Source organism: Bubalus bubalis, chromosome 4 (assembly GCF_019923935.1).
Source record: "Bubalus bubalis isolate 160015118507 breed Murrah chromosome 4, NDDB_SH_1, whole genome shotgun sequence".
Lineage (NCBI taxonomy): Eukaryota > Metazoa > Chordata > Mammalia > Artiodactyla > Bovidae > Bubalus > Bubalus bubalis.
In genome coordinates this window covers 122,606,564-122,633,560 of record NC_059160.1, presented here as the reverse complement: position 1 = coordinate 122,633,560, position 26,997 = coordinate 122,606,564, and the positions used below count along the sequence as shown (strand labels likewise).

Genomic DNA, 26,997 nt, shown 5'->3' with positions numbered 1-26,997 from the left:
GATTCATGGGGTCTCAAAGAGTGGGACACGACTGAATGACTGACCTGGTCTGATCTGATTTTTTTCGTCTGATGGGCAAGGCTGAGTGAGGTGGTAATCCTGTCTGCTGATGATTGGGTTTGTATTTTTTTTTTTTTTTTTTTTTTTTTTTTTTTTTGTCTGTTGTTTGGATGAGGCATTCTGCACAAGGTTCTACTGGTGGTTGGGTGTTGCTGGGTCTTCTATTCAAGTGGTTTCCTTTGTGGAAGTTCTTGCTATTTGATACTCCCTAGGGTTAGTTCTCCGGTTGTCTAGGGTCTTAGATTCAGTGCTCCCACTGCAGAGGCTCAGGACTTGATCTTGAGTTTTGCATGGTTCTGTATATTCTTTACCACTGGTCATGCATTCCTGTCCACTCTCAGCTGGTATTCTGCGTACATTTCTGTGTCTGAAGGTGTATTCCTGATGTATCCATGGAGAGAGATGTATTCCACGTCCACCTCCTCCTCCACCATCTTGTTTTCCGTCTTAGGCAATAATGGTATTTTGAACTGCTGTTTAAGTTTTATCTGGTAGAAAATAGACTAATGTTTAAACTCAGTTTTTCCTAGTAAATGTATGATAAATGATCTTTTAATTAGTGATTTATTTTTTCCTTTTCATTTTTATTGAAATATAATTGGCATACATTGTCATATTTGTTTCAGGGTTACAAGGAACACTTGCCTTTCCACTCCTTGTCCTTGAGAGCAGTACCCATAGCCAGCCTGAATCCTTTGCTGTAAATCCATATTTGCATTTTGCCAGATGCTTCCAGATCGTTGGCATGTTTTGCAGCAGCTGTGTGTGACCTCTGTGGAACAGACCGATGCTCTTGTTATGCAGCCTTGTTGAGAATGTAATCTTTGTTTTCCCCCGATGGCATATGTTTGGCAGGGGGCTTTCTCTTCTAGTTGTCTGTGAATTTGGGGCAGTCTCCAGATCTAAACACTACATAATTTCAAAAACCACAGCCTTGAGGGCCTAGTACTTGTTTCCTGAAAAATTAAATCCTAGCAAATCCAGAGATTCTAAATACAGTATATCCTATTGATTTTTTTAAAAGCAAAAATCTTTACAGTTAACTTTGGGTTATTGACTGCCATTGAGTTCTGAGAGTAAAATCTCTTCAGAAACTATGCAGTATTTATGGTTGAATATATATATTAATTCTAATTCTTAGTACATACGCTTCATATGGCCCAGTGAGAAGTGGTGGACAGAGGTTGGGAGGATGGAAGAGAAGTTGAGGTAGAATGATTTTTTTTCAGTGAATCAAATATTTAACATAAAGTCAGAAATGTGCCTGTAAAAATGTCCTTGTATAATTTTTTTTTCAGAGAATGGTTCAGTTTTCTTTATTTCATATTCAAGAGGCAGAAATAATCTTAAATAGTACGACAAAAGCAAACCTTGGAAGTAAGTCCTATTAGAAGGTTAGTCCAAGAAAAGATATTAAAAAGAAAAGGGAAAAAAATCCACATCCCTTTGTAATTAAACAACTAATCCAATTAGAAGGAGGGAAAAAAGCGGGCAAAGTAGAAAGAATTAGAGGTTTACATTTACACTTTTCAAGACTGGATTTCATAGGCAGGCTTCATAGTTGGAGTGATCTTTGCTTAGTGTCCTGGTTGACAGATTGTAAACCTCAGTATGGAAACGGATCCAGCACACAGCAGAGGACAGAGCATCCTCAAAGGTGTGCGCCGTGGTACCTTAGGAAAAGTGAACTAGATTGACTGTCTGTTCCCATCACTTCCTAGAGGTCTTTACTGTTTTAGGAAACATTTAATCATTAGTTTCTTCAAATAAGTGTAATAGGATTACTGATGTTCTCCACAGTTCAGTTCAGTCGCTCAGTCGTGTCCAACTTTTTGTGACCCCATTAATTGCTGCACACCAGGCCTCCCTGTCCATCATCAACCTGTGGAGTTCATTCAAACTCATGTCCATCAAGTCGGTGATGCCATCCAGTCATCTCATCCTCTGTCATCCCTTTCTCCTCGTGTTCCCAATCCCTCCCAGCATCAGAGTCTTTTCCAATGAGTCAACTCTTCGCATGAGGTGGCCAAAGTACTGGAGTTTCAGCTTTAGCATCAGTCCCTCCAACGAACATGCAGGACTGATCTCCTTTAGAATGGACTGGTTGGCTCTCCTTGCAGTCCAAGGGACTCTCAAGAGTCTTCTCCAACACCACAGTTCAAAAGCATTGATTCTTTGGCGCTCAGCTTTCTTCACAGTCCAACTCTCACATCCATACATGACCACTGGAAAAACCACAGCATTGACTGGATGGATATTTGTTGGCAAAGTGATGTCTCTGCTTTTCAATATGCTATCTAGGTTGGTCATAACTTTCCTTCCAACGAGTAAGCGTCTTTTAATTTGATGGCTGCAGTCACCATCTGCGGTGATTTTGGAGCCCAGAAAAATAAAGCCTGACACTGTTTCCACTGTTTCCCCATCTATTTCCCATGAAGTGGTGGGACCAGATGCCATGATCTTGGTTTTCTGAATGTTCTCCACAGTTGTTAAATCGCTCAGTCCAACTCTTTGTGACCCCATTAACTTCAGCATGCCAGGCTTCCCTATCCGTTACCATCTCCAGGAGCTTGCTCAAACTCATGTCCATTGAGTCAGTGATGCCATCCAACCATCTCGTCCTCTGTCATCCCCTTCTACTCCTGCCTTCAATCTTTCCCAGCATCAGGGTCTTGTCTAATGAGTTGGCTCTTCGCATCAAGTGGCCAAAGTATTGGAGCTTCAGCATCAGTCCTTCCAGTGAATATTCAGGATTGATTACCTTTAGGATTGACTGATTTGATCTCCTTGCAGTCCAAGGGACTCTCAAGAGTTTTGTCTAACACCACAGGTCAAAAGCATCAATTCTTTAGCCCTCAGCTTTCTCTATGGTCCAACTCTCTCATCCCTACAAAGCCTTAGCTTTAACTAGACAAACCTTTGTTGACAAAGTAGTCTCTGCTTCCTAATACGCCATCTAGGCCTATCGTAGCCTTCCTTCCAAGGAGCAAATGTCTTTTAATTTCATGACTATAGTCACCACCTGCAGTGATATTGGAGCCCAAGAAAATAAAGTTCCCCACAGAGCTGTTTGAAAACTGTACTCTTGCATTTCATTGCATTTTGGGTTGGTTCCTAGAATCTGTGTTCCTCATTTTCAAGTATGAACGTGCTTAAGGTGAATGTCAGAATGAAAAAGAAAGCCTATTGATCTCGGATCACTTAACATATTGATGCTGTGGACTCAGTAAAATCCAGACATTATGTTTCTTTCTACTCATCTGAGACATAACATCACCTTCCACGTAATGAAGGTAGCAACTGAGGTTTTAATAACTGTGCTCCTTATAGATAAATGGCTTCCAGGGAATTCCTGGAAAATGAAAGTTAGAATGATAACTCGGCTTCACTGGAAATGAATGACATGGGAATGTTCACATACTTTTTACCTGATTTTAATTTGAGATTCTAATTTGATTGGTAAAATCCAAGGGTAGGCACGTTGGAGAACAGCTCTCCCAGCTGTCTGCCCTCCAGCCACTTGGTGTCTGCTTCTCAGAACCTCCTTGTCCACTCCTAGAACTCCATTGACAAGCTGCTCTCAGATGGAAGCTTCTGCCTACCATCTCCTCCTCAGAAGCATTTTTCATCCCCTCCTTCCTCCTCATTCATTCTTCCAGGTCAAAGGCCCTCCTATTATAAATTCAGAGCAACCTCACCCTTAGAGCACTTAGCCTGGATGTTCTACACACAGCCCCAGCACTTACTGTCCTCTCCTCCAACATCATGTAAGTTCTATGTCTGCTTCTTTTCCTTAGTAACATATTCCCACTGGGAACCCACTAAGCATCCCAAAGAAATATTTACCAAATAAATGCATTTACTTATAATAAACATAACACTAGCTTTGACACATTCTCTTAAATAGAATGCTTTTAAAAACATCAAGCTTTTGATCGTTACTTAAGTGATGATATATTTTAAGGAGAAAGAGGAACTGTGATCAGATGTTCCACAAAGTTAATCTGAGGATCAGTTTTTACTTTGACATACAAAATAAAGAATTTTGAGCATTACTTTACTAGTGTGTGAGATGAGTGCAATTGTGCGGTAGTTTGAGCATTCTTTGGCATTGCCTTTCTTTGGGATTGGAATGAAAACTGACCTTTTCCAGTCCTGTGGCCACTGCTGAGTTTTCCAAATTTGCTGGCATATTGAGTGCAGCACTTTTGCAGCATCATCTTTCAGGATTTGAAATAGTTCAACTGGAATGCCATCACCTCCACTAGCTTTGTTCATAGTGATGCTTTCTAAGGCCCACTTGACTTCACATTCCAGGATATCTGGCTCTAGGTCAGTGATCACACCGTCGTGATTATCTTGGTCTTGAAGATTTTTTTTGTACAGTTCTTCTGTGTATTCTTGCCACCTCTTCTTAATATCTTCTGCTTCTGTTAGGTCCATACCATTTTTGTCCTTTATCGAGCCCATCTTTGCATGAAATGTTCCCTTGGTATCTCTAATTTTCTTGAAGAGATCTCTAGTCTTTCCCATTCTGTTGTTTTTCTCTATTTCTTTGCATTGATGGCTGAGGAAGGCTTTCTTATGTGTTCTTGCTATTCTTTGGAACTCTGCATTCAGATGTTTATATCTTTCCTTTTCTCCTTTGCTTTTCGCTTCTCTTCTTTTGACAGCTATTTGTAAGGCCTCCGCAGACAGCCATTTTGCTTTTTTGCATTTCTTTTCCATGGGGATGGTCTTGATCCCTGTCTCCTGTACAATGTCACGAACCTCCATCCATAGTTCATCAGGCACCCTATCTATCAGATCTAGTCCCTTAAATCTATTTCTTACTTCCACTGTATAATCATAAGGGATTTGATTTAGGTCGTACCTGAATGGTCTGCTGGTTTTCCCTACTTTCTTCAATTTAAGTCTGAATTTGGCAAGAAGGAGTTCATGATCTGAGCCACAGTCAGCTCCTGGTCTTGTTTTTGTTGACTGTATAGAGCTTCTCCATCTTTGGCTGCAAAGAATATAATCAATCTGATTTCGGTGTTGACCATCTGGTGACGTCCATATGTAGAGTCTTCTCTTGTGTTGTTGGAAGAGGGTGTTTGCTATGACCAGTGCATTTTCTTGGCAAAACTCTATTAGTCTTTGCCCTGCTTCATTCCGTATTCCAAGGCCAAATTTGCCTGTTACTCCAGGTGTTTCTTGACTTCCTACTTTTGCATTCCAGTCCCCTAAATGAAAAGGACATCTTTTCCGGGTGTTAGTTCTAAAAGGTCTTGTAGGTCTTCATAGAACCATTCAACTTCAGCTTCTTCAGCATTACTGGTTGGGGCATAGACTTGGATTACTGTGATATTGAATGGTTTGCCTTGGAAATGAACAGAGATCATTCTGTCGATTTTGAGATTGCATCCAAGTACTGCATTTTGAACTCTTTTGTTGACCATGATGGCTACTCCCATTTCTTCCGAGGGATTCCTTCCTGCAGTAGTAGATAAAATGGTCATCTGAGTTAAATTCACCCATTCCGGTCCAATTTAGTTCGCTGATTCCTAGAATGTTGACGTTCACTCTTGCCATCTCCTGTTTGATCACTTCCAGTTTGCCTTGATTCATGGACCTGAAATTCCATGCTCAAAATTCTCCCAGCCAGGCTTCAGCAGTACATGAACCGTGAACATCCAGATGTTCAAGCTGGTTTTAGAAAAGGCAGAGGAACCAGAGATCAAATTGCCAACATCCACTGGATCATCGAAAAAGCAAGAGAGTTCCAGAAAAAAAACATCTATTTCTGCTTTATTGACTCTGCCAAAGCCTTTGACTGTGTGGATCACAATAAACTGTGGAAAACTCTGAAAGAGATTGGAATACCAGACCACCTGACCTGCCTCTTGAGAAATTTGTATGCAGGTCAGGAAGCAAGAGTTAGAACTGAACATGGGACAACAGACTGGTTCCAAATAGGAAAAGGAGTATGTCAAGGTTGTATATTGTCACCCTGTTTATTTAACTTACATGCAGGGAACATTATGAGAAACGCTGGGCTGGAAGAAGCACAAGCTGGAATGAAGATTGCTGGGAGAAATACCAATAACCTCAGATATGCAGATGACACCACCCTTATGGCAGAAAGCGAAGAGGAACTAAAAAGCCTCTTGATGAAGGTGAAAGAGGAGAGTGAAAAAGTTGGCTTAAAACTCAACATTCAGAAAACAAAGATCATGGCATCTGGTCCCATCACTTCATGGGAAATAGATGGAGAAACAGTGGAAACAGTGTCAGACTTTATTTTGGGGAGCTCCAAAATCACTGCAGATGGTGACTGCAGCCATGAAATTAAAAGACGCTCCTTGGAAGGAAAGTTATGACCAACCTAGATAGCATATTCAAAAGCAGACATTACTTTGCCAACAAAGGTCCGTCTAGTCAAGGCTATGGTTTTTCCAGTGGTCATGTATGGATGTGAGAGTTGGACTGTGAAGAAAACTGAGCGCTGAACAATCGATGCTTTTGAACTGTAGTGTTGGAGAAGACACTTGAGAGTCCTGGAGACTGCAAGGAGATCCAACAAGTCCATTCTGAAGGAGATCAGCCCTGGGATTTCTTTGGAAGGAATGATGTTGAAGCTGAAACTCCAGTACTTTGGCCATCTCATGCGAAGAGTTGACTCATTGGAAAAGACTCTGATGCTGGGAGGGATTGGGGGCAGGAAGAGAAGGGGATGACAGAGGATGAGATGGCTGGATGGCGTCACTGACTCAATGGACGTGAGTTTGGGTGAACTCCGGGAGTTGGTGATGGACAGGGAGTCCTGGCATGCTGCAATTCATGGGGTCACAAAGAATCGGACACGACTGAGTGACTTAACTGAACTGATGAAATAGACTCTCACTTTCTCATAATCGTGACAGGAAGTCAGGTCTCTGGCAGTACGTCCCCTGCATAAAGCACAGCTGAGAGCTGCCTGGGTTGACCTCCTGTGTTTCTCCAGTGCATCACAATCACTGGCTTCCTTGTGCTTCCCCAGGGGCCTGAAGAGAGACTGTATTCATGGCTCTATGGAGCTTCCTTCTGCTCCGGACCTTCTTTTCCCCTCCTGCCCTCTCTCATTTCAAATGACCAGGCACTCTCAGGAATTAATCCCTGGATGTTGACTGCATCACTCCATGTTGCAACATTTGCTTTTGAAGGTCCAGTGTTACCACTTTCCTTTCCTTTTGGAGTCTCTTTATTGAGTGAGCTTCCTGCAAAAGGATGAATCATCCCAGATGGATAATCCTTAGACCAGCCTGCTAATTCTCAATCCTGTCCATTCAGTGCCTCCTTTTCCTAACAAATACGTTATTGTCGACTGAAAAATATGTGCAGCCTATAAGTTGAGAACTATGTTTTACTTGGCAGACATTCTGAGGACATAAGCCTGGGATACAGCCTCTCAGAGAGCTCTGAGTGACTGCCCCAAGAGGTAAGGATATATAAAAGGAAAAAGCAATGGTACCCCATTCCAGTACTCTTGCCTGGAAAATCCCATGGACGGAAGAGCCTGGTGGGCTGCCGTCCATGGGGTCGCTGAGGGTCGGACACGACTGAGCGACTTCACTTTCACTTTTCACTTTCATGCATTGGAGAAGGGAATGGCAACCCACTCCAGTGTTCTTGCCTGGAGAATCCCAGGGACGGGAGAGCCTGGTGGGCTGCTGTCTATGGGGTCGCACAGAGTCAGACATGACTGAAGTGACTTAGCAGCAGCAGCAGAACATCAAAAGGTGACTGCTAATCACAAAAACAGACATCTCAAGTTAATAACCTCAGTGCTTCTCTGTGTATAGGAAGATGCAAGAGTCTGGGTTCACTGAAGCATCCCTTTGATGTGCACCCTAACTACTTAAGCCAGTGTCCTGTTTTACTCCCTCCCATATCCTCTCAGGGCTCACAGAGGAGGCGGCTGTAGTGGCTGAAGGCAGCAACATCCTTGGTTTACTGAAATGGCATCAACATTCTTTGTCCACATTTCCTTTACCATGCTGAGAAGAAATTAATAGATGAAAACCTACCTACATTTATAACTTTGAAGATCTGATGTCTACACTCTAAAGTAGAAATAACTCAGTAACCTGGTGCATTTAATTTCATCAATGCATGTAAATCATTGAACCGGAAAGAATGATGAAGGCAATCAATTTTTGTACTTTTATTTATAACCCCTTTGAATACAGCAGCTAAAATTACCTTTATCACCACTAATAGGATTTTCCGAAATGGTGAACACTTGGTAAAGTTGAAGTAAGGTTTTCCTTAGATGTGACTGGTAATTCCATTTCTGGAAAGCTGTGTATATTGTGCATGTTAAAATATAGTATTGGATATTTAATTAAATGTTTAAAATAATATATATGGAAATAGTAAGTATATACTATGACAATCCTAGACAGCATATTAAAAAGCAGAGACATGACTTGCTGACAATGGTCCATCTAGTCAAAGCTGTGGTTTTTCCAGTAGTCATGTACAGATGTGAGAGTTGGACCATAAAGAAGGCTGAGCACTGAAGAATTGATGCTTTTGAATTGTGATGCTGGAGAAGACTCTTAAGAGTCCCTTGAAGAGCAAGGAGATCAAACTAGTCAATCTTAAAGGAAACCAACCCTAAATATTCATTGGAAGGACTGTTGCCGAAGCTGAAGCTCCAGTACTTTGACCACTGGATGCGAACACTCGACTCACTGGAAAGGACCCTGATGCTGGAAGAGATTGAGGGCAGGAGGGGAAGGGAGTGGCAGAGGATGAGATGGTCAGATGGCATCACCAACTCAATGGACGCGAGTTTGAGCAAACTCTGAGAGATAGCGAAGGAAAGGGAAGCCTGACGTGTTGCAGTTCATGGTCTCCCAAAGAGTTGGACATGACTTGGTGACTGAACAACAATGTTAATGCTTTGAAAAATAATTTATGCTTACACACTTTCTTTTCCAATTTATGCTTTGTCTATAGAATGCTTCTAGGAAATATGCTGGATGCCTGTTGCTGCCCTCCATCCCCAGCAAAGAGGATATACTTTGGGGGGATAAAATATGCATAAATGTTTAATAATTGAAAATATTCCAATGAGATAATAATTTAACACAAAATATATCATAGTGCACTCTAAGCCCCATCCCCTTAAAACGAGGAGTAGATGGTGAAGGCAGTTGGTTTGTGGAGGGGGTGTGTGGCATCCATCTAGAGCTGGGAGCACAGACATTGCTTGAAAGGCCAGAATGGAGGGAGGGTTGCTGTGTTGTGCCTTTCCAGTGTTCACACTTCCCTGAGAAATTCTGCTCCAACCACAGACCTGTTTATAAGTCACAGGGCTGTCTTTTAATATGTACTCACCTGGAACAAAATACCCAAGGTTTTTCAAAAGAAAGAAGAAAAAAGATCTGCTAATAGTGCTGTCCTCAAATTCTTCACTTATATGTGGAATCTAAAAAATGATACAAATTAACTTATTTACAAAACAGAAATAGACTTACAGACCTAGAAAACAAACTTATGGTTATCAAAGGGGAAAGGGGAGAGGCAAATTAGGAGTTTAAGATTAACATGTACACACTACTATATATGGGGAAAATCCCACGGACAGAGGAACCTGGTAGGTTACAGTCCATGGGGTCGCAAGGAGTCAGACACAACTGAGCGACTTCAGTTTCTTTTCACTACTATATATAAAATAGATTATCTTCAAGTACCTACTGTATAGCACAGAGAACTCTTCTCAGTATTCTGTAATAACCTATATGGGAAAAGAATCTGAAAAAGAATGGGTATATATACATGTGTGTAACTAAATCACTTTGCTGTACACCTGAAACTAACACATTGTAAATCAGCTAAACTTCAATTAGAATAAAGGAAGATTTGGGAAAATTATAATTATTTTTCTCAAAATAGAGAATAAATAAAATGAGCACTATAATCATAAATTTTTAAAAGTCCATGGAAAATGAATCCTTAATAACTTTTTAAAAATTTGGAATGATTTTTATATTGGTTTCACACTGGCTTTGATCCCTACTGTTCTTTTTCCTCATGTTTTAGTTTTAAACCTAAATTGTATTTGATGATGGGAGCACTTGTTTGCTTCTGCTTTTCTTACAGTTTCTTTCCGTCCATCTGGAAGTCTCACCTTGGAAGACCACAAATTGCATGCACATCCTTGCGTGTAGTGTTGAGTTGTTTAGAAACTTGTCTGTTTCTACCAGTGACTGTTTTTATATAAATTCTGTTCTGTGATCTACCTCTAGATTCTCTCTCTGGGAACATTAACAAATGGTAGAGTACAGGAAGTACTTTTTGTCCTTCCCCTATTTAATAACTGTATTCAGCTCTCCTGGGCAGACAGTCTCCCCTGACATACATGTACTGAACCTTCCCGAGTAATTGTCTATGGTGGCAGGCAGACATTAGAGGGATGGTGCTAGCAGGTAAGATGAATGCTTCCAACCTTGTGCCACAGATGTTCACTATATCTTCTTTAAATCCCTTTAAAGCTTTCCTGGTGGCTCAGTTTGTAAAGACTCTACCTGCAATACAGGAGACTCGGGTTAAATCTTGGATCAGGAATATCCCCTGGAGAAGGAAATGACAACCCACTCCAGTATTCTTGCCTGAGAAATTCAATGGACAGAGGAACCTGATGGGCTACAGTTCATGGGGTTGCAAGAGTCAGACATGACTTAGTGGCTACACCACCACCACCACCATTCTGCTGATGATACAGGAAAGTAATAGTTTATGTGGAAGACCATCTGGTTTTTCTTGTGAATAAGGCAGAGGTATTTCAGTGGTATCAAGTATTGATGGTTGCAGGTACCTGCTAAGGGCTTTAGCCACTACCAAAGTGAAGTCCCGACAGGTAATTATTCATGAACAGGAATAGCATTTGATGGTTTTAACATTCTTCTTGAAGGATGCATCATGTCCCCTGTCCTCCTTGTCACCCATGATTGCAACAATTAATGTTTAGCTGGGCAATTAGTCAATGAAAGGAATAGTCAAATGTCTTTATAAGGATATAAAATTCCTGTATTTTCCTTCACTGAATGTTGGACAAAAAATGTTGCCTGCCATTTTATTAAACAAAGAATGTTGCTTGCCATTAAGCCCTTGGCCACTGCAGCTGCCCCTAGTGGTGTGCCTGAAGGGATTGGGGTGGAGAGAAGCAGGGTGTGGGCCCCAGAAAGGACCCCTTTAACAGGCACATCAAAGGAATGACTTCAGTGAGCCCAGACTCTTGCATCTGCCCATATGCAGAAAGGCAACTATAATCATCAACTTGAGATGTTGGCTTACTTGTGATTAGCAGTAATCTTAATCTTTGACTACATGTTTTTTGTTTTTTCAGCAAAAACTTCTATATATCCTGGCTCCTCGCTTATCTCTTTGAGTTCTCTCCCTCAGAGCTCTCTGAAAGGCTGTCTCTCAGGCTGTAGTTCTCAGGTCCCTGAATAAAACATAGTTCTCAGCTTTTAGGTTGTGCTTTTTTTTTTTTTTCAGTTGATAACTTATTTAGGAAATTGAATGATTCTAGATCTGTATTTGGTTCTGAACTTTTTGTTTACTCACCAATATACAATAGTTTGCCAATATGTGATTGTGATATTTTCAGGGGCCCTCAATAGCCATTCAGTTTGAGATTGCTGCATGTCAGTGTCCACCATCACTGAGTCTGTCCGCTATTGCTGTGTGTGTATATGTCCACCATAGCTATTGTCTGTGTCTCCATTGCTGTGTGTCTGTGTTCACTATTGCTGTGTGTACATGACTAACATTTTGCAAATTCCCCTCAGCCCTTGGCATTTAACAACATTCAGTTGTTCATTTTACCTGGGGAGGAAAGATTTGTGGGACTGTGGTATCTTAGTCTGTGGACTATGAAGAATAAACCTCTTGAAAAGCTAGTTTTCAAGATTAGAGGAAATACAGGCCAACAAGTAGTATAGAGACCACCCATAAACTCTGGAATGTATGATGTATTAAAGGTCTATTTAAGTAGTCATTTAGTAATACAGAAGGATTTTTCCTTGAAATTGCTGAGAAGTCCTCACTCCAACACAGAAAATGCTGTTCCATTCATAATGTACTTAACACGCATCATTTTTAATTTTTTATTATTTTTTTAATGTTGGCTGTGCTTTGTCTTCATTGCTTTGCATGGGCTTTTCTAATTGCAGCAGGCAGGGGCTACTCTCTAATTTCAGTGCTTGGGCTCCATTGCAGTAGCTTCCCTTGTTGCGGAGTACAGGCTCCAGGGTGCGTGGGCTTCAGTAGTTGTGGCTCGTGCATTTAATTGCCCCATGGCATATGCAGTCTTCCCAGACCAGGGATCCAACCTGTGTCTCCTGCATTGGCAGGTGGATTCTTAACCCCTAGACAATCAGGAAGTCCAACATGGATATTTTTTATTCAAATAAGATGAGAGAAACTAACCACCAGATAGATGATTGCAAAATGAGGAGGTGGGTTTCAAACACACAACTAAGTATTTACAGGTTAAGGTGACAAGTGCTAGGACAGAATTCTGTGGGAAGAACAGGGCAGTTGCTGAAGAGATGACAATTACTTGGTCTTGGGGGACCTGGAGTAATCTTCATCATGAGGCAAGATTTGAAGCCATTTTTAAAAGTTCTTATAAACTTGAGAGAGGATATGAGGACTTTCCCAGCAGTTGGGAGAAACTTTGCTGAAAGGCACAGATGTGGAAAACATTACAGTATTTGGGGTGAGGAATTCTGTGTTGGTGAAGTTGACCCACAGGAGAGTTGAAATTGGATTTGGTTGAGGCTGAGACTGATAGGGATGGATGTGGTCAGATGGCTTTGGAGTAGCAGTGATAAGAAAGGGGAAAATCTGCTCCTGAGATTTTTATCAGGGCTCACTGAGCCAGGAAGTGGTACCTAACTGGATGCAGGAGGGGAGAAACTGAAGTCAGCTTCTTTCCTGGGTGTCTGGACCAGATGGCCGTATGCCAGTGTTGGGTATTCAAAGGAGGTACATGTTTGGGGAAGTTAAGGAACAGATCATCTGTTGAGTTTTTTTTTATTCTTTTAAGTTTTTATTTTGAAATAATTACAGATTCACAAGAAACAGCATGCATAGTACACAAAGGTCCTGTGTAGCCTTTCCCCAGTTTTCCCCAGAATAGCATCTTACAGAACTACAGTACAATGTTAAAACCTGAAAACTGACGATGGTATTTTTCACAGACCTTTTTGCAGTTTTGCCGGTTTCACATGCACTTGTGTGTGTATGTGAATGAGTGGATGTGCGTGCACGTTTGTGTGTGTAGTTCTATACCGTTTTATCACATGTGCTGATTTGTGTAACCGTCACTACAATCAAGAGACAGCATTGTTGGAAATTCCCTGGTGGTCCAGTGATTAGGACTCGAGCTTTCACTTCTGGGGCCCAGGTTCAATCCCTGATAGGGACAGATGCTGCAAGTCACGAAGCCAACCGAAAAAAATAGATACACAGTTGTTCCACCTCTGCAAAGATCCCTTTCCCCATTACTAATCTCTGACAGTTACTATTCTGTTTTCCATCTCTTAATTTTGTCATTTTGAAAGTGTTATATAAATGGAATCATAGAGTATGTAACCCATAGCATTTTGATACTGTCTTATTTTCACTCAGTATTAATTCTGTTGCGATCCAGCCAAGTGTTGAGTGTATCTAAAGCTCGTTTCTTTCCACTGCTGAATAATATTCCATGGTGTGAATGCTCTAACATTTGCTTTATACTTTGGGGGACATTTGGGTTGCTTTCAGGTTTGGGCTGTTTACTGCCTAATTCTATAATTTGATTATGGAACTTCTACGGGACTTCCTCCAACAGACTCTTAGAGGGCACAAACAAAACCTTGTGAGCACCAGGAGCCCAGAAATGGGAGCAGTGTCCCCACAAGAGACTGAGCCAGACTTGCCTGTGAGTGTCCAGGAGTCTCTGGCGGAGGCATGGGCTGACAGTGGCCTGCTGCGGGGTCAGAGGCCCTGAATACAACAGCGCGTGCACAAGTCCTTTGGAAGGAGGTCGCCATTACCACAATTACCCCTACCACAGTTTGGCCTGTGACTATTTACATACATTAAGTTGTTTTTGTTTTTGTTTTTTAATTAATTTTTTTTAATGAAGAATAATTGCTTTACAGAATTTTGCTGTTTTTTGTCAAACTTCAACATGAATCAGCCATAGGTATACATATATTTTTTGTGCTGATCTAAGTTTTCTCATACTGTTCATGGGGTTCTCAAGGCAAGAATACTGAAGTGGTTTGTCATTCCCTTCTCCAATGGACTACGTTTTGTCAGAACTCTCCACCATGACTCATCTGTCTTGGGTGGCCCTACATGGCATGGCTCATAGTTTCATTGACTTAGACAAGGCTGTGATCTATGTGATCAGTTTGGTTAGTTCCCTGTGATTGTGGTTTTCATTGTCTGCCCTCTGATGGAGAAGAGGCTTATGGAAGCTTCCTGATGGGAGAGACTGACTGTGGGGGAAACTGGGTCTTATTCTGATGGGTGGAGCCATGCTCAGTAAATCTTTAATGCAACTCTGTTGGTGGGCGGGGCTGTGTTCTCTCCCTGGTTTTGGCCTGAGGCAGACTGTGGTAGGGGTAAATGTGGTAATGGTGACCTTCAAAAGGACTTGTGCACACACTGTTGTATTCAGTGCCTGGACCCCGCAGCAGGCCACTGTCAACCCATGCCTCCACCAAAGACTCCTGGACACTCACAGGAAAGTCTGGCTCAGTCTCTTGTGGGGACACTGCTCCTATCTCTTGGCTCCTGGTGTGCACAAAGTTTTGTACTTTGTTTGTACAAACAAACATGTATTCCAAATCTGTTTCCCCAGTCCTGTGGAAGTTCTGTAATCAAATCTCACTGGCCTCCAAAGAGAATTCCCTGGGGGTTCTCAGTCCCTCAGGTTGAGAAATCTGTTTTGGGTCCCAGAGCTTTCTTAACAATGTGAGAATTTCTTTGGTATAGTTCTGCAGTTTGTGGGTCATCTGCTCTGCAGCTCTATGGTGGGGTGAATGGTGACCTCCTCCAAGAGGGCTTATGCCACACTGCTTGACCCAGGTCTACTGCAGCCAGAGCGCATGTGCCCATGGCTGGCCACTGCTGACCCATACCTCTGCAAGGGATACTCAAACACTCAAAGGCAGGTCTGGGTCAGTCTGTGGCGTCTCTGGGTCCTGGTGTGCACAAGGCTTTGTTTGAGCCATCTGAGCATCTCTGGTGGGTATGGGGTTTGATTCTAAACATGATTTCGCCCTTCCTATTATCTTGTGGCTTCTCCTTTGCCCTTGAACATGGGGCATTCACACCATGGAATACTATTCAGCAATGGAAAGAAATGAGCTTTAGATACACTCAACACTTGGCTGTATCACAGCAGAATTATACTGAGTGAAAATAAGTCAGTATCCAAAGGCTATGGGTTACATACAATATGATTCCATTTATATAACACTTTCAAAATGACAAAATTAAAGAGATGGAAAACAGAATAGTAATAGGCCTTGGAGTACAAAATGAAGCAGGGCAAAGTATAACAGAGTTTTGCCAAGAGAACGCACTGGTCATAGCAAACACTTTCTTCCAACAACACAAGGGATGACTGTATACATGGACTCACCAGATGCTCAAAACTGAATCAGATTGATTATATTATTTGCAGTCAAAGACAGAGAAGCTATATACAGTCAGCAAAAGCAAGACCAGGAGCTGAGTGTGGCTCAGATCATGAACTCCTTATTGCAAAATTCAGACTTAAATTGAAGAAAGTAGGGAAAACCACTGAATCTTCCTGCAATTCAGGAGACCTGGGTTCGATTCCTGGGTCAGGAAGATGCTCTGGAGAGGGGAATGGCAACCCACTGTGGTATTCTTGCCTGGAGAATCCCATGGACAGAGGATCCTGGTGGGCTACCAACCATGGGGTGGCAAAGAGTTGGAGACCATTCAGATATGACCTAAATCAAATCCCTTATGACTATACAGTGGAAGTGACAAATAGATTCAAGGGAATAGATCTGATAGACAGAGTGCCTGAAGAACTATGAACCTAAGTTCATGACATTGTACAGGAGGCACTGATCAAGACCATCCCCAAGAAAAAGAAATGCAAAAATGCAAAATGGCTGTCTAAGAAGGCCTTACAAATAGCTGAAAAAGAAGTGAAGCTAAAGACAAAGGAGAAGAGCAAAGGTGTACCCATCTGAATGCAGAGTTCCAAAGAATAGCAAGGAGAGATAAGAAAGCTTTCCTCAGTGAACAATGCGAAGAAATAGATGAAAACAACAGAATGGGAAAGACTAGAGATCTCTTCAAGAAAATTAGAGATACCAAGGGAACACTTCATGCAAAGATGAGCACAATAAAGGCCAGAAATGGTATGGAAGTAACAGAAGCAGAAGATATTAAGAAGGGGTGGCAAGAATACACAGACGAACTATGCAAAAAAGATCTTCATGACCCAGATAACCACGTAACCACGATGGTGTGATCACTCACCTGGAGCCAGACATCCTGGAGTGCGAAGTTAAATGGGTCTTAGGAAGCATCACTACAAACAAAGCTAGTGGAGGTGATGGAACTCCAGTTAAGCTATTTCAAATCCTAAAAGATGATGCTGTTAAAGTGTTGCACTCAATATTCCAGCAAATTTGGAAAACTCAGCAGTGGCCACAGGACTGGAAAAGGTGTTTTCATTCCAATCCCAAAGAAAGGCAATGCCAAAGAATATTCAAACTACTGCACGATTGCACTCTTCTCACATGCTAGGAAAGTAATGCTCAAAATTCTCCAAGCCAGACTTCAACAATACATGAACCATGAACTTCCAGATGTTCAAGCTGTATTTAGAAAAGGCAGAGGAACCAGAGATCAAATTGCCAACATCTGTTGAATCATAGAAAAAGCAAGAGAGTTCCAGAAAAACATCTACTTTATTGACTATGCCAAAGCCTTTGACTTTATGGATCACAACGAACTGTGGAAAATTCTTAAAGAGATGGAAATACCAGACCACCTTACCTGCCTCCTGAGAAATCTGTATACAGGTTAAGAAGCAACAGTTAGAAGTGGACATGGAACAATGGACTCCTTTCCAAATTGGGAAAGGAGTATGTCAAGGCTGTATATTTTCACCCTGCTTATTTAACTTATATGCAGAGTACATCACGCAAAATGCCAGGCTGGATGAAGCACAGCTGAAATCAAGGTTGCCTGAAGAAATATCAATAACCTTGGATATGCAGATGACACCACCCTTCTGGCATAAAGTGAAGAAGAACTAAAGAGTCTCTTGATGGAAGCGAAAGAGGAGAGTGAAAAAGCTGGCTTAAAACTCATCATTCAAAGAACTAAAATCATGGCATCTGGTCCCATCACTTCATGGGAAATAGATGGGGAAACAATGGAAACAGTGACAGACTTCATTTTCTTTGACTCTGTAATCACTGCATTGGGTGACTGCAGCCATGATATTAAAAGACACTTACTCCTTGGAAGAAAAGCTATGACCAACCTAGACAGCATATTAAAAAGCAGAGACATTACTTTGCTGACAAAGTTCCATCTAGTCAGAACTATGGTTTTTCTGATAGTCATGTATGGATGTGAAAGTTGGACCATAAAGAAAGCTGAGCGCTGGAGAGTTGATGCTTTCAAAATGTGGTGTTAGAGAAGACTCTTGAGAGTCCCTTGGATTGCAAGGAGATCCAAGCAGTCAATCCTAAAATCAATCCTGAATATTCATTGGAAAGACTGATGCTTAAACTGAAGCTCCACTACTTTGGCCATCTGGTGCAAACAACTGACTCATTGGAAAAGACGCTGATGCTGGGAAAGATTGAAGACAAGAGGAGAAGGGGATAACAGAGGATGAGATGGTTGGATGGCATCACTGACTCGATGGACATGAGTCTGAGCAAGCTCCAGTGTTGGTGATGGACAGGGATACCTGGCATGTTGCAGCCCATGGGGTCATAAACAGGACTGAGTTACTGAATTGAACTAATCAGTTTTCTCATTTTGAGAGAAATGCCCAGCATATGTTAAATGTATATTTAGAATGTATTTTTAAGACTGTGCTAAACTGTTTTCCAGAATGGCTATTCAGTTCAGTGACATCAGCACCAGGACCCAGGAGAAAGAGACAGTGACCCCACAGGAGACTTGCTTGTGGGTGTTTAGGAGTCTCCAGCGAAGGCCTGGGTTGGTGGTGGCCTGCTGCAAGGTTGTGGGCATGGACTGTAGCAGTGCATGCATGGGATCTTTTGAGGGAGGTCACCATTATCTTCAATCAGTTCAGTTCAGTTCAGTCGCTCAGTCATGTCCAACTTTTTGTGACCCCATGGACTGCAGCACGCCAGGCCTCCCTGTCCATCACCAACTCCCAGAGCTTGTTCAAACTCATGTCCATTGAGTCAGTGATGCCATCCATCCATTCATTACCTCCACCATAGTTTCAGTTCAGTTCAGTTCAGTCCCTCAGTTGTGTCCGACTCTTTGTGACCCCATGGACTGCAGCATGCTAGGCCTCCCTGTCCATCACCAACTCCCGGAGTTCACCCAAACTCATGTCCATCAAGTCGGTGATGCCATCCAGCCATCTCATCCTCTGTCATCCCCTTCTCCTCCTGCCCCCAATCCCTCCCAGCATCAGAGTCTTTTCCAATGATTGGTCCCAGGTAAAAATAACAGGGAGGGAACACAGCTCCACCCATCAACAGAAAATTGGATTAAAGATTTACTGAACTTGGCCTCCCCATCAGAACAAGACCCAGTATCCCCCTCAGTCAGTCTATCCCATCAGGAAGCTTTCATAAACCTCTTACCATTCTCCATCAGAGGGCAGACAGACTGAAAACCATAGAATGGCTGTACCATTTTAATATTCTCAGATGCAGTATGTGAGAGATCTAATTTTGCTACATCCTTGCTACTGTCACCACTTAAAAAAATTCAGCTGTTGTAATAGATGGATGTAAGGCAATATCTCTTCGTGATTCTAATGGACAATTTTCTAATGGTAAATGGCCATCTTAGCATATGTTTATCTTCTGTGTCTTCTCTCGGTGAAGTCTCTGTCTTTTGCCCATTTTCTTGTTAGATTATAGGCTCACTGTCACCCCTCTGAGCCACCTCATTCTGCCTTGTTGCTGCTGCTGGGGGTAAAAGTGCCATCTGCTCCCTCCCCAGACACCAGGGAGGAGGTCGGGGCAGTGAGTTGCTGGGTAGCACTGCTTCCTGCCAGCCAGCTTTATCACATCCCTGTGGGTCAGGGGGAAATTTGGTTCTCCACTCGGCCATACTGATTCCAGGAGGGGTCAGTTTTTCTTTTCATTTTTGATTGGTCAACAGGTATTAAAATTGAGGTTTTTTTCTACCAGACATCCTTTCCCCAGTCCTTTGTGTAGATCTGGTCCTGGGTCCAGGCCTCTCTAGCACCCCGTCAGGGATGAAGGAGGAAAGAAAACCCAGGAGCTTACATCATTCCTCAGGTTGTGAAGTTTCTGCCCGGTCACCTTCCCTGCATTTTTCCTAGCTTTCCTATATTTGTTGGTGTCTAAGGCCCCCGACCCCTTCATTAGGCAGCCTGGGGCTCAGTAGAGCTCCTGTGGAGAGACACTGATGTTGGCCCTTGATGTCAGGAGGTGAGGGGTAAGGGCCTGGACCTCAGCGCCTGTGCTCACTGGACGAGGCCCGGGATCTGCATTTTCTTCACACACTGGGGGTGGACCTCTTAGTGATGATGCCTGTCTCTCAGGGCTCCATGACACTGTACACGCAGGACACCTTGCAGGTGCCTGCCTGCTACTCAGCAAATAGGAGCTCTTGTTCTCTTATAGGTGAGACTCTAGGCTCCCGGAAGATCATTTTTGAGCTTAGTGGAAGAACAAAAGCCAGATGATGGGGATTCAAACACCAAGCACTTGGTGAGGGAAGTCAGTTTGCCTCTGAGATTCTGAGCTGGAGAAGGAGAGAGAGGCCTGTGAAAGAGGGAGAAGGAAGTTTGAAGCTCAGGCAGGACAGGAGGAGGAGCTGAGTGGGGCCGAGAGGGGAGATGTGCAGGTAAATTACACGGAGAGGACAACGCTGCTGATGCTGGCAGAGTGGCACAGGAGCAAAGACAGGAACACTGCCCCGGAGGCCAGGGCAGGCTCCCTCAGCCCGCATCCAGCACAGAACTGCATTCCTGACTGACGTCACCACATACTGTGACCTTTGCTTCTCCAAAATCATACACCCACTGTTTCCACTCCTGGTGGTTACTGTTTCTACTGTGTAAAGAAGAGAAAAGAGACTGAACGAGGAGATAGGAGATTAGAAAGAAAAATAGGCTCCATTCTTTTATTATTATTTCATCTTGTGTTTATTAACCATCTGCTTTACTTCAGGCATTTGTTCTGGTTGCAGTGAGGAGAAAATTGACATTATCCATGTGCTTATGTCGGTTTTTTTCTGCTCTTGGGCACTGGGCCTCATGTATCTGTTCACGGCTGTGATGTGTGCTTGAAGGAAACGTGAATCCCTCCAGTGCTGCCATGATACAGGGGGATGCGGCTGGTGGAGGGTGAAGGAGGCCTCCCCAGAGCAGAGAGGCTAGAGCTGAAGCCAGGTGGCTGTGGGTGCTGCCAGGGTGAGATGTGTGGGGGATGTTCTAGATAAAGGATGCGGTGTTTGTGGATGAGGAACTGAAGAAAAGCTGGTGAGGACAGACTTGCTCAGCAGGAGGGGGCAGGGCACAGACATGGGGGCGGGGAAAGGGGCAGGCCCTGGGAGCTTAGCAGGTGCCCAGGGTCTCTGTGTGGATCCAAGAGTGAGGGTAGTAACATCCTCCACAGGATACTGTGACACAGGTATGAGTGGGGGTGATGTGGAACACAGGCTCAAATCCACATCTTTACAGCCAAGCTGCCACCATTTAGAACATGTATCAGAGCCTTGGATTTGATGGGGGACCAGGTGGACCCTCACGTTGTGGGTAGACGGAGGCTGTTGGTATGGAGAGGGCAGAGCAGTGGGAGTGAAGGACAGTGAGCAGCTCCAAGACTTGGCAGTTCATCAGCTTCCAGCTGGGTGACTTGTTCCTACTTTACTGTCATCAGGACCACTGAAGAAGACATGAGCTTATCTTTAGACTGTTTTGGTCCAAGATGCTTCTGCAATGTCCAGATGAAAATGTCTAGGAAGTAGTTGCCTGTGTGGATGTGGAGGGAAAACCAGAGCTGATCACAGAAATACAGGCTGAAGACATTGTCCTGGGTGGTTGGGTGGGTGCGGGTCTGGTGAGGGGGGCAGGAGGGGATCATTAGGGGTGAGGGGGAGTCCAGGGACAGAGAGTGTGATGCTGTGATGGAAGGAAGCAACTCCAGGTGGCAGACACGGGGCGAGAGTTGACGCCCTTTGAGGATCAAGGCAAAGATTTACAGATGAGACTGAGTATAAAATACTGAGAAAATGGTAGAGACTGAGTGAGGGAGCTGGTGAAAGTCTGGCTTGCACAGTATTTCCACCTGCATCCCTTGGAACCCTGGCTCTTCAGGAGCATTTCTATCACATCCTCTCTGTCTCTTTCTGACACACACACTTGTTTTATAATCGATTAATTATGAGGATTGCTGTTAAAATGAAATAGCTCTTTCAACAACAGAACTTCTGAAAGTATTTATTTAGTGTGTCATTGTTTAGTCACTGAGTCGTGTCTGACTCTTTTGCTACCCCACCTGCCTCTGTCCGAGGGATTCACCAGGCAAGGATACTGGGGCGAGTTGCCATTTTCTTCTCCAGGGGATCCTCCCAACCCAGGGATTGAACCCATGTCTCCTGCATTACAGGCGGATTCTTTACCACTGAGCCACCTGGGAAACAACCTTATTACTATAGTATGTACCACTCTGCAACTCTTAATGAATCTCAGGACCCAAGTCAGTGTTCCCTGGAACCCCACTTGAGAAACACTGGCTGAGCACTGTCAATAGACTTGGCCACAGAAAAGCACATGGTCTCTCTCGACAGCCTCCCCTCCATCTGCGTACCTGCTCCCAAGCCTCTCCTCTCTGGGAGCTACCATTTCTCTCAGGAGTTGGAAGAGCAGCCGTCAGTTGCAGGGTATGTGGGTTTGGGACTGTGGAGGTCAAAATACTTGGTGATTCCTGGCAGCCAGGAATTCCATCTATTCTGGCCAGTGGTTGGGTGAGAGTTGTCTCTGGGGTGTTAGGTGCCATGAGTCTTAGTGAGTAATGAAGTGAAAACTAGTGACACTAGTGAGTAATTAGTGAAAGCGTCTAACTTAGCAGCAATAGGTCTATTTCATTTTTAGGCAGACGGGAAATCATGGGATAAGGAATTTCTGGTACAAACTTGCAGATAATTGGGGTGGGAGTGGGAAGGGGTACGCAGTCCCTGTGCTGGAGACTGAAACGATTTGGTCTCGTGAGACTGGGAGAGGGAGGGCTTGTTATTTGAATGTTTGGAACTTGGAAATTCTTTTATGTGGTTAATTGACATGTGAATGTGTAGCTGCATTGTCCATGCTGCTGCTGCTACTAAGTCACTTCAGTCGTGTCCGACTCTGTGTGACCCCATAGATGGCAGCCCACCAGGCTCCCCCGTCCCTGGGATTCTCCAGGCAAGATCACTGGAGTGGGTTGCCATTTCCTTCTCCAATGCATGAAAGTGAAAAGTGAAAGTGAAGTCGCTCAGTCGTGTCCGACTCTTAACGACCCCATGGACTGCAGTCTTCCAGGCTCCTCTGTCCATGGGATTTTCCAGGCAAGAGTACTGGAGTGGGGTGCCATTGCCTTCTCCAACATTGTCCATATGTTGGGCCATAAGAACCTATTTCAGCAGAAACTCTGGAATGATAGTGAGCTCCCTAGCACCTCCTTCATATATAGGAAGAGTTACATACAGTTTTAAAAGCAGTGGAAGATCTCTGTAGCAGGGTTGAGCAAATAAGAATGGTATTATGAGCAGCATGGAATGTTGTGTGGCGGGGTTTTCCTTGAACTTGAAGCCCAGTATATATATATTTTTATCTCCAGTATCTGGTGTAATGCTTAGTAATTAGTCAACCTTTGACTGAATGGGTGGATGAATAAATCCCTAATACTCATCCTTTTTAAAGCCTGACTTTAAACTGAAGGACCAGCGAAGAACCCTTGAGACTAACTTCACTTTGTGGGTCAAAGAGAGTCAGAATTATCCGGATGACCTTTAGGTTCTTGTACAGATTGGTAGTAACTAGTCTGACATAGTTGATGATTGCCGATAAGAAAAAGAATTGGGGGCCTTAAGGTAGAAAAATAAATGACCCTTGTTTTGCAAGTTTTGCACAAGTTTTGCAAGGAGAAAACTGACATTATGGGCTAGAAGAAGCAGTTGGTCTTAGTGTACTGATGAATAGTAAAATTTGTAGATTTGATGAATACTGCTTAAAAATCTATGGTGTTTTAGTCCTGTGTGTGTGTGTGCACGCGCGTGTGCACACATGCTCAGTCATGTCTGATTTTTTTCTAAACTATGGACTGTAGTCTGCCAGGCTTCTCTGTCCATGGAATTTTCCAGGCAAGAATACTGGAGTTGGTTGCCATTTCCTACTTCAGGGGATCTTCCCAACCCAGAGATTGAACCCACGGCTCTTGCATCGCTTGCACTGGCAAGCAGGTTCTTTACCACTGTGCCACCTGGGCATCCCTTTTAGTCCTACTTCTTACACCTTTATACACATATTTCTGCATAACAGATTGATGATTCCTACATGAGAGAGTGATGTTGAATGAATATACAGATGAGTGAATTCACAGGTGCTTTTGCTGAGTGTAACTTTCTTATTTCTTTATCTACTTGTTTGTGTCCTAACACTTGGAATAACTAGTTCTGTCTCACGCATGCTCAGGTGTCTATTTTGGATTCACATCACCTCACATGGACTCTCACTGTACTCTTTAGGTGACAGTAAACAGCTGGCATGTTCTGCATCTCATTGCGTCCTCACTATTTCTTGTTTCCAGTGTCCTGTCATTATCCTTCCTCCCTTTACCTCTGTCTTCTCTCTGGACATGGAGGCCTTCTTTCTTCCTGTTGGATTACTGATTTAATTTTTCAAGTTTTAAGAATTTACTAACTGCTAAGTAGTATGTCAAGGCCGTATATTGTCACCCTGTTTATTTAACTTATACGCAGAGTGCACACATGCATGCAAAGTCACTTCAGTCGTGTCCAACTCTGTGTGATCCTGTGGACTGCAGCTGGCCAGGCTCCTCTGTCCATGGGATTCTCCTCCGGCAAGAATACTGGAATGGGATGCTATGCCCTCCTCCAGGGGACCTTCCCTACCCAGGGATCAAACCCATATCTCTTACATATAACCTACATTGGCAGGCAGGTTCTTTACCACTAGCACCACCTGGGAAGCCCTATATGCAGAGTACATCATGCGAAATGCTGGGCTGGTTGAATCACAAGCTGGAATCAAGATTGCCAGGAGAAATTCAACAATCTCAAATATGCAGATGATACCACTCTAACAGCAGAAAGCAAAGAGGAACTAAAGAACCTCTTGATGAAGGTGAAAGAGGAGAGTGAAAAAGCTGGCTTAAAACTCAACATTTAAAAAACAAATATCATGGCATCTGGCCCCATCAGTTCAGTTCAATTCAGTTCAGTCATTCAGTCATGTCCGAGTCTCTGCTACCCCATGAATCACAGCACGCCAGGCCTCCCTGTCCATCACCAACTCCCGGAGTTCACTGAGACTCACGTCCATCGAGTCAGTGATGCCATCCAGCCATCTCATCCTCTGTCGTCCCCTTCTCCTCCTGCCCCCAATCCCTCCCAGCCTCAGAGTCTTTTCCAATGAGTCAACTCTTCTCATGAGGTGGCCAAAGTACTGGAGTTTCAGCTTCAGTATCATTCCTTCCAAAGAACACCCAGGACTGATCCCCTTTAAAATGGACTGGTCGGCTCTCCTTGCAGTCCAAGGGACTCTCAAGAGTCTTCTCCAACACCACAGTTCAAAAGCATCAGTTCTTTGGCGTTCAGCTTTCTTCACGGTCCAACTCTCACATCCATACATGACCACTGGAAAAACCATAGCCTTGACTGGTCCCATCACTTCATGGCAAATTGATGGGGGAAAAGTGGAAACTGTGACAGATATTCTTTCTTGGGCTCCAAAATCACTATAGACAGTGACTGTAGCCACAGAATTAAAAGATGCTTGCTCCTTGGAAGAAAATCTGTGACAAACCTAGACAGCATATTAAAAAGCATAGACATCACTTTGCCAACAAAGGTCCATCTAGTCAAAGCAATGTTTTTTCCAGTAGCCATGTATGGATGTGAGAGATGGACCATAAAGAAAACTGAGTGCTGAAGAATTGAAGCTTTTGAATTGTGGTGCTAGAGAAGACTCTTGAAAATCCCTTGAAATGCAAGGAGATCAAGCCAGTCAATTATAAGGGAAGCCAACCCTGAATATTCATTGGAAGGAGTGATACTGAAGCTGAAGCTCCAGTACTTTGACCCCTTGATGTGAAGAGCCGACTCTTTGGAAAAGACCCTGATGGTAGGAAAAACTGAGGGCAAGAGGAGAAGAGGGTGACATAGGATGAGATGGTTGGATGGTATAACTGACTCAATGGCATGAGTTTAAGCAAACTCAGGGTGATAGTGAAGGAAGCCTGGCACACTGCAGTCCATGTCACAGAGAGGCAGGGACGGTTTAGCAACTGAACAACAGCTATATAGTCATCCCTGGATATCTGCAGGGAGGGGGACACGAGTGAGGATCGATACAAAAAAAGATGCTCAAGTCCCTTAAATAAAATGACACAGTTCTTGCATAGAACACCCCACCCTACCCTCTTGTATACTTTTAATCACCTCAATTACTTATAATGCCTAATATGATGGAAATGCTGTGTAAATGATTGCTGGAGTGCAATCATTTGGGAACTTTATGGAATTTTCCCCCCAAATATTTTGGATCTGCATTTGGTTGAATCCTTGAATTCAGAGCCCAGGATGCAGAGGGCTGACCACATCATGAATCATGCTGGTCACCAGGACCACAGAGAAACACAGGACGTGGCGCTTCTCTTACAGAAGTTGTAAACATGTCTGCACATGGTGGTATCCGTGGCACAATACAGAGCAAATATAAGGTTCTGTGTTGTTCTAGAGAGAGACTGGTTATAGTAGGGGTTGAGGTGGGCAAGGCAGGCTTTGCAGAAGATGTTGTATCTTTACTTGTCAGTATTCTTCTGTTGCATCATATTCCAAAAGCAAAATTTATCAAACCCTCAAGATTGACCAATCTGTCATCAAATCTTCTTTCCCTGCTAAAAGAAGTTTTCTTGGAGGAACTAGTCTTTGCTAATTAATCCCATCAACAGAAATGCCTGCCTTTCAGAATAATCAGTGAGTTCAAAACAAAACCATCCCTTCACTTAAAAGTTGATCAGGTTCTGTCATGCACAACAGTTTTTGGCTGGGCTGCTTTTCTGTGTAAACAACAAATAATCTTGAAGGGATTTTACCTTCTGAGGACTAGACTCAAACCCAAGATAGGGTGACCTACTCATTTTCTTCATGCACTTAGAAAATGAAGTATTTAGACTGTTTGAAACATCTTTGTGAATTATAGAGACATTAAAATTAAAAAAAAAATCATCCAGATTCTCCATACAGCATAAGTTTGTGTTTTGGTCAGCCTATAAAATTCTCTACCTTATGTTAAAATGTAGAAAATCCTCTCCCATAAAGAAACAAATTTAGAATTACAAATTTTTAGCTTGAGATTTTCAAGGGTAAAAGAAGACACTTGGGAAGATAAAGCCTGGAGCTATTTTTGTATTAAAAAGAAAATTCAGGAGAATCAAAATC

General features: G+C 43.1%; 1 protein-coding gene across 6 annotated transcripts in view; it reads left to right on the top strand.

Annotated features, from left to right (window-relative positions):
* FMN2 (formin 2) overlaps window positions 1-26,997 on the top strand; it is a 337,046-nt gene that overhangs the window by 215,990 nt on the left and 94,059 nt on the right. The window lies entirely within an intron of this gene.